The sequence below is a fragment of the Stegastes partitus genome, unplaced genomic scaffold (genome assembly GCF_000690725.1).
Source record: "Stegastes partitus isolate 25-593 unplaced genomic scaffold, Stegastes_partitus-1.0.2 Scaffold340, whole genome shotgun sequence".
Classification (NCBI taxonomy): domain Eukaryota; kingdom Metazoa; phylum Chordata; class Actinopteri; family Pomacentridae; genus Stegastes; species Stegastes partitus.
This window is the reverse complement of record NW_007578071.1, coordinates 75,682-81,811: the sequence shown is the minus strand read 5'-3', so window position 1 is coordinate 81,811 and position 6,130 is coordinate 75,682. Positions and strand designations below refer to the sequence as shown.

The window sequence follows — 6,130 nt, the reverse complement described above, 5'->3', positions numbered from 1 at the left end:
AGAGGAGCGTTTTCATCCTGACCTTAAAGCAGAGAGGGTGTCTGCCTCCAGAACCCAGACTGGGAGCTGATAGCTAAAGGCTCTGCCTCCCATTCTGGTTCTGGATTGTTGGGTTCTCTGTTTAAATCTGTAAGGTCTGTACCGGACTGTTCAGTGCTGTGAGATGACATGTTGTGAATTGTGCTATACAAATAAAATTTAATTTAATTAAATTAAATTGAATTGAACTGAAATCAAAAATGGAATACGTTAAAGTTAAGGTCAAGTCTTTGTCATCAAGAGGCAGCAAATCCAGACAGTTACTGGCAGCCCGTCAGCTATCGATTCACATTAACTTGTGGAAAAGCTCCCCACTGTGCTCTATTAAAACTCTGAAAACTTTGTCGACCAGTGACCCACAGTTTCCGTTATATAACAGCAGCACTAAACAATGCGAGCAGGCAGATGTTCTGAAGTTGTTGTTGTGAGTTCAAAACTTCTGCGTCATTGCTGAGGATAATGAATCCTGTCCAAACTTTCTGCTGCAGGAGACTGACACTGCCGTCCTCTTTGTAGCTGCTGGAGGAAGTACTGGGGTGCAAACAAGCTTTTCCTACGAGTGCACCGTAAGTTGTAAAGTGGGAGAAAACATACACTTAAAAAGTTATTGCATGATTAATCATGGTCAGGACGGTCATTAGTAGCAGCTGCAGAGACATTAAAGACACAGCTAAACAGTAACATGACAGAGATATAAATGATCACACATGTTCTGAGCAGGGTAACGTACACAGCAGGGTCTGTGTGCATGTGCAGCTACTGACTGACAGATGATGATGACACAGAAGGTACGTAAAGTTGTCTTTGTGTCTCAGAGTCCTGCTGTTCACATTACAGGTAAACAGGATGAAAACTTCACGTCTGGCTCAACTTGTTTATTCACTAAATATTTCTTACATAACAGCCATGGCAAACATCTTGTTGGACCAGAATCCAGAGACCCTGAGCCAACCCTTGACCTGGCCTCAGTCCCAGCAGCTCACTGTGGCTAGCTGGAGGAACGTCAGCACTTCACCGCCAAGTTCAGGGACGTAAACACAGCTGCATTTGGTAGACGGTTTACATAGTTTGCAATCTGAACCAGAATGTGTTTTGAGTGATAAAAGATCTACTGACAGTCACTCAGACTGTAATCACACTCAGCTGTGTGGAAAACCACAAACCAGAGAGCTGCTTTACTTACGGTTTGCATATTTGAGGAACCTCTGGTGGGATTATTTTAAGCATCATTAAGAGTTTTACGATGCAAACATTTCAGCCAGTGCAGTGCAACTGTCCCACATTCATCTAAGTATGTGAGCGATGCTTGAAGCTCAAAGTGCCAGAAAGCAGAGAACAATGTTTGGACACTGGACCGGTCGGTACCATGCTCGGACCTGTCACCGTATAACCACATATACAACTCCTGTCGTATTCTCAAAGCAGTGCCCCAACACTAAAGTGACAGTTATGTCTTTCGATTTTCAATAGTCTTTCAAGTACTTCATTATAAATCCTATTTTTCTGGTCAGGGAAGGTTCTGCAGGAACATACAGTGATTACATTAGTCTGTGTCCAGACAGCTGAGAGTAACTCCCTGGTGTTGATATCAGACTGCAGCTGTGGTCTAGAAATGAGATGATTGAAATATTGATGAGGCATGTGTGTTTTAATTCATTCAGAGCTAATTGTTATGTCAACCAACAACAAAAAATCCTCAGAATCACTGATCAATGACAGATCATTAGAACACCAATCAAGAAACAAACAGAACCAACAGATAAGTCAGGATTAGGTCCTATGGCTTGTTTCTTATGAAACTCTGGATTTGTGTTTTTGATCAGGACTCTGCAGGTCCTCAGCCTGCTAATCAGAGTTCATATGGACAAGGTAATGGGGTAAAAACTCTTTCTGGTCCTCAAATAAAATCTGGAATATGACGTTTAATCACAGGTGAATTGTTTGACTACAAATGTCAGACTGTGGAGCAAAGCGCTCTGTGAGGAAGAACATCATTGAGAGCTCCATTCCGCCCATTTCCTCCACCTCTCCATCCGGCATGTTAGTCACGTTGTAGTGTCTGGTTTGAAAACGGATCTGTAATTCATTTTCTTGTAGTTGGTCAAGTTATACATAAGTATATTGTGCCCTGTGTCCAGTATTCTGTTCAGCAACATGTCGTGCACACCCTCACCACCGCGGGACGTCTTCAGGGAGAAGTTCCACCGACATTACCACCACGAGTAACTATTATGTCATTCAGTGCATTTTGTATGATGTCTAACTACACTAAGCTCATCATACAACTTGAAATTAGAGCATAAAAAATGCATTTCACTAAAGCCTGCTGGTAATATTCTGAGAAACTTGTAAAATATTTAATCATCAATAAGTAGATAGCAGCCTCGTCCATTCAGGGTTTCCTGAATACAGGAAATGATGTACACCTGTGGTGATAATCTAACTTCTTATGTAAAATAAAGTGTCCAGAGCTGTGACTGAGCTCAGGACTCCACCAGAGGATGTTTCAGCTGATCACCTGTCTGAGGTGAACTAAAGCAGTGTGACCTGCTCCTACATCCTGTCTCCATGTTGGGAAGAATTAGTAAGTAATTAATGAACATGCTGCTGTGAGCAGGGGCCAGTCACTGCTAGTGGAGCTATGCTGCCCCCAAGTGGAGGGACCGTGCTGTTACAGCACACCAGCACCCCCCAGGACGAACTTCAGGATGAAAACTGTTCACAGTAACTCCAGTATTAAATGCTAAATGTTTACCTCAACACCACAGATATTTCCAGGGCCCTCAAAGCACACAGAGGTGGCTGCAAATTAGAAATGTAAATCCAGCCTGATGGGAACAGATGTCACATGACCCAGATCACCAGATGACCAAGTGCATCATGTCTGAAACATTGAAGCCCACTTCTATCTCTGGGATAGTTCAGTCACTCCAAAGAAGGTGAGATCAATCTACCACAGCCTCTCCAGCAAAAGATTTTACACCACTACTTGTTCCAGCTTGTTAAATCCATTAGAAACAGAAGAACATTCACTGGCAGCATTTCATTTTGTTTCTGAGTGACTTATCACGTCTGTTGACATTTGGACTCAGACCTGCCGGCTGATCTGGACCTCACCCCCTACAGTACCGTCACAGCTCCAGTCAGCCGTCCAGGCTTCTCCAGGTAAACTCAAGGGGTTGATTCTCCTCTGAAGACCTGCACCACTGTGCTTCCATGTCATTCACATCATTGGTACATCAAACAGAGACTGAGACCAGTGCTGACATTTGATTGATTATTGTTAAAACACAGTCATCACAGTCCGTTTCCTTCCAAAGCAAGCGATGGATGAGTCTTGACCCGTCAGCTGACCACTGATCTGCATCTGAAACTAAAAGAAGCAGAGTTTCAGCCGTGACACCGGTACAGAGGAGACGTGGTCATGCATGGCATCAGAGGTGTCATGTTCCCAGCAGGTCTTCTGAGCAGGCTGTTGCAGAAGCCTGCTGGGATGGTTTTTGTTTTCTGGTCAAGTCCACAGCAGGTCAGGAACAGAGGATCCTGAAAGCCTTGGTATATGACCACACCCAAACAACAGCACAGCCTTTACTTACAGCAGACGGTTGCTGAGACACCATCAGCGCCTCCAGGATCCTGAAACACACAAGTTTATAAAATTACTCCAGAATAACCCACTGATGCCCTTTATCTGTTTGTCTTCATTTCATCCTCCTTGGCATTTTGCTGAAGCTCAGGTGCAGTAACCAGAGTCCTGTTCTCGTCCTCCCTCAGCCCCTGGATCCTCAACAGCCTTTCAGTTTCTGGTCTGACCCATCTGTAGGCGGCTGGTTGTGTGACTAAAGCCAGACCCAACACTGAGCTCTACTCACATGCAACCCTGTCTGCTTCATCGGTCTGCTATAGTGACCGTATTCATGCCACCACTAATATTCCTCACAGCTTCATTTAGACAGAATGTGAGCCAGAACATCAGAATGAGACTGAAGAGGTCTATGTGCACACTTCCATCAGCACAAGACAAACCGTCCTGGCTCGTGATTCTGGATCAATAATGTCCCTTCACCTCAGCTTCTCTCAACACTTTCCACCCTCTGTAGCAGCAGAACATGACGGCAGCCTTCTCAGACTAAACCCACTGGAGACACGTCTACACTTTCAATGTGACTGCGTTCCACCAGATTTCATCCAACATGAACTAAATCTGGCTCATCTCTGGAGGAACCCAAACACTACTAGGTACTGCTGCTCTGTGATTGGCTCATACACTTAGCAGTGTTAGCTAATCCATTCAAACTATTCAGCTCCTGCATGCTTCAGCCAATCAAATGTGGCTCAAGTGCACAGACCACAGATCAGAGGTCCACAGCTCCACCACTGATGATGTAAACACACAAATACAAGTCACTGCTGGTCCCACACTAAGCTCAGCAACACTGACTTATGGGCCATTAGCTAATCGGTTCTCACTACCACCCACAATCCATCCAGCTTCTATCACATTCTGTCTTTATGCATCTTGGCCATGAGCGTCAGCAGTCAGCCGGCTCAGCCGGTGTAGTGGCCCGTTTCATGATGTTCCTGTAGTTCTCAGTCATCTTGATTCAAACAGATGCGAGCACACCCTGTTGTCTCGTCACCACAGAAAAGACAACCAGCACCAATCCGGTTTGTTCTCTCCACGGTGGTGGGGAACCAATAACAGCAAAGGCAGCTCCAGTATCATTTTCTACATCCCGACTTCATTAGCCAAACGTACATTTTAAAAACAGTTCATGTGTTCATCAGACATCAGTGTTCTGCAGTCATATCCCAGCAGGTCCACAGCAGGGAACACGTGGGTAAAGCAAACCACAGAGTTGCTGTCTGAGGCATTTCCAACGACACGGCCCTACAGCGAAAGGTCTGTCGGGATAGACCTCAGTGCTCCCTGCCTGACACCACTCAGCCAGGTACCTCTATACCAGGTCAATGCTCACCTCTGGAGTGGATCCTGACTGAGGCCCCGGGATCAGGAGGTCCCCCTTTGCTGCAGCTCCAACCTGCAGAACAACATGGGTTAAAGGGAGGATGTGTTCACCAGAAGCACATGCAGTTTACTAGAACACCATTTTCAACCAGTCAGAACCATTTGGGTCACAGTTGGTTCATTTAGGACAACGCTAGCACAGATTTACTTTGATATGAAAAACATGGATTGACTGCGTCGTTCTGACAGCGACTGGGTTAGAATCAGATCTTAGAGTCCATAAGAACACATGCTTTAATCTAGTGTGAAGGACAAGTGATGTGACTCACTGTCATAAAACGACACACGTTCAAACGTAGATGCTTCTAAGATGCTGTCTCAACACCCATACCAGGACTCCAGACACAGCGTCATGGAGACCAACGATGCCAGAGGCTGACTTCTTCTAGCACTGGCTTTTGAACAAACCAGCTGATGACCAGCTGGCTGCAGATACCACACAGTGCTGTTGGTGCATTCATCACAGAAGACAAACGGACTTACCGGAAGAATGACTTCACACAGCTCATGAGTCAGCCACGACCTAAAGACAGACGACAGCTTTAGGAAAAGTACCAGTAAATGATGACTGAGAACACCACAGCGGCTGTAAAATATGAAGACTTGTCATTCTTCCAGCTAAAAATGAGTATAATCCATCCCCTCACGGCCTGCTTCTGAGGCTGAACAGCTCCTCCCAGTGTTCCCTGCTAGAGCTGCTTCCACAGCAGGCTAGAGCTGCTTCCACAGCAGGCTAGAGCTGCTTCCACAGCAGGCTACAGGAGTTCACACAGCAGACTACAGTCCCAGCCCCTCAGGAACCAGTGCTAATCAATCCAGCCACCTGCTATGCCCACTTCACCCTGTAGAGGGCTGCAGGCATCTCAGCCACCTTCCCAACGAAGCTGCTCTCATTTACAGTCATCTCTTTGTTCCCACCAGACAGTATGTAAGCACGACAGGAAATGAGACATGTTAACCAGCGGTCACTTCCTGACCTTTACCAAGCTGCTGCTTGAACACAGCAGACACCAGAACGGTTCTGGTGTGGACGGCCAGCCCGGCTGCAGACACCAGAACGGT

At 45.9% G+C, this 6,130-nt stretch overlaps 1 long non-coding RNA gene across 2 annotated transcripts in view; it reads right to left on the bottom strand.

Annotated features, from left to right (window-relative positions):
- Positions 1 to 1,668: 1,668 nt before the first annotated feature.
- The window catches only part of LOC103358887 (uncharacterized), an 8,228-nt gene continuing 3,766 nt past the window's right edge, over positions 1,669 to 6,130 (bottom strand). For both annotated transcript variants that reach the window (XR_520281.1, XR_520282.1), the window contains 4 exons: positions 5,552 to 5,591; positions 5,019 to 5,081; positions 3,636 to 3,675; positions 1,669 to 3,412 (listed from right to left, as the gene is read on the bottom strand). This is a non-coding gene — a long non-coding RNA (uncharacterized LOC103358887). The remainder of the gene's footprint in view (positions 3,413 to 3,635; positions 3,676 to 5,018; positions 5,082 to 5,551; positions 5,592 to 6,130) is intronic.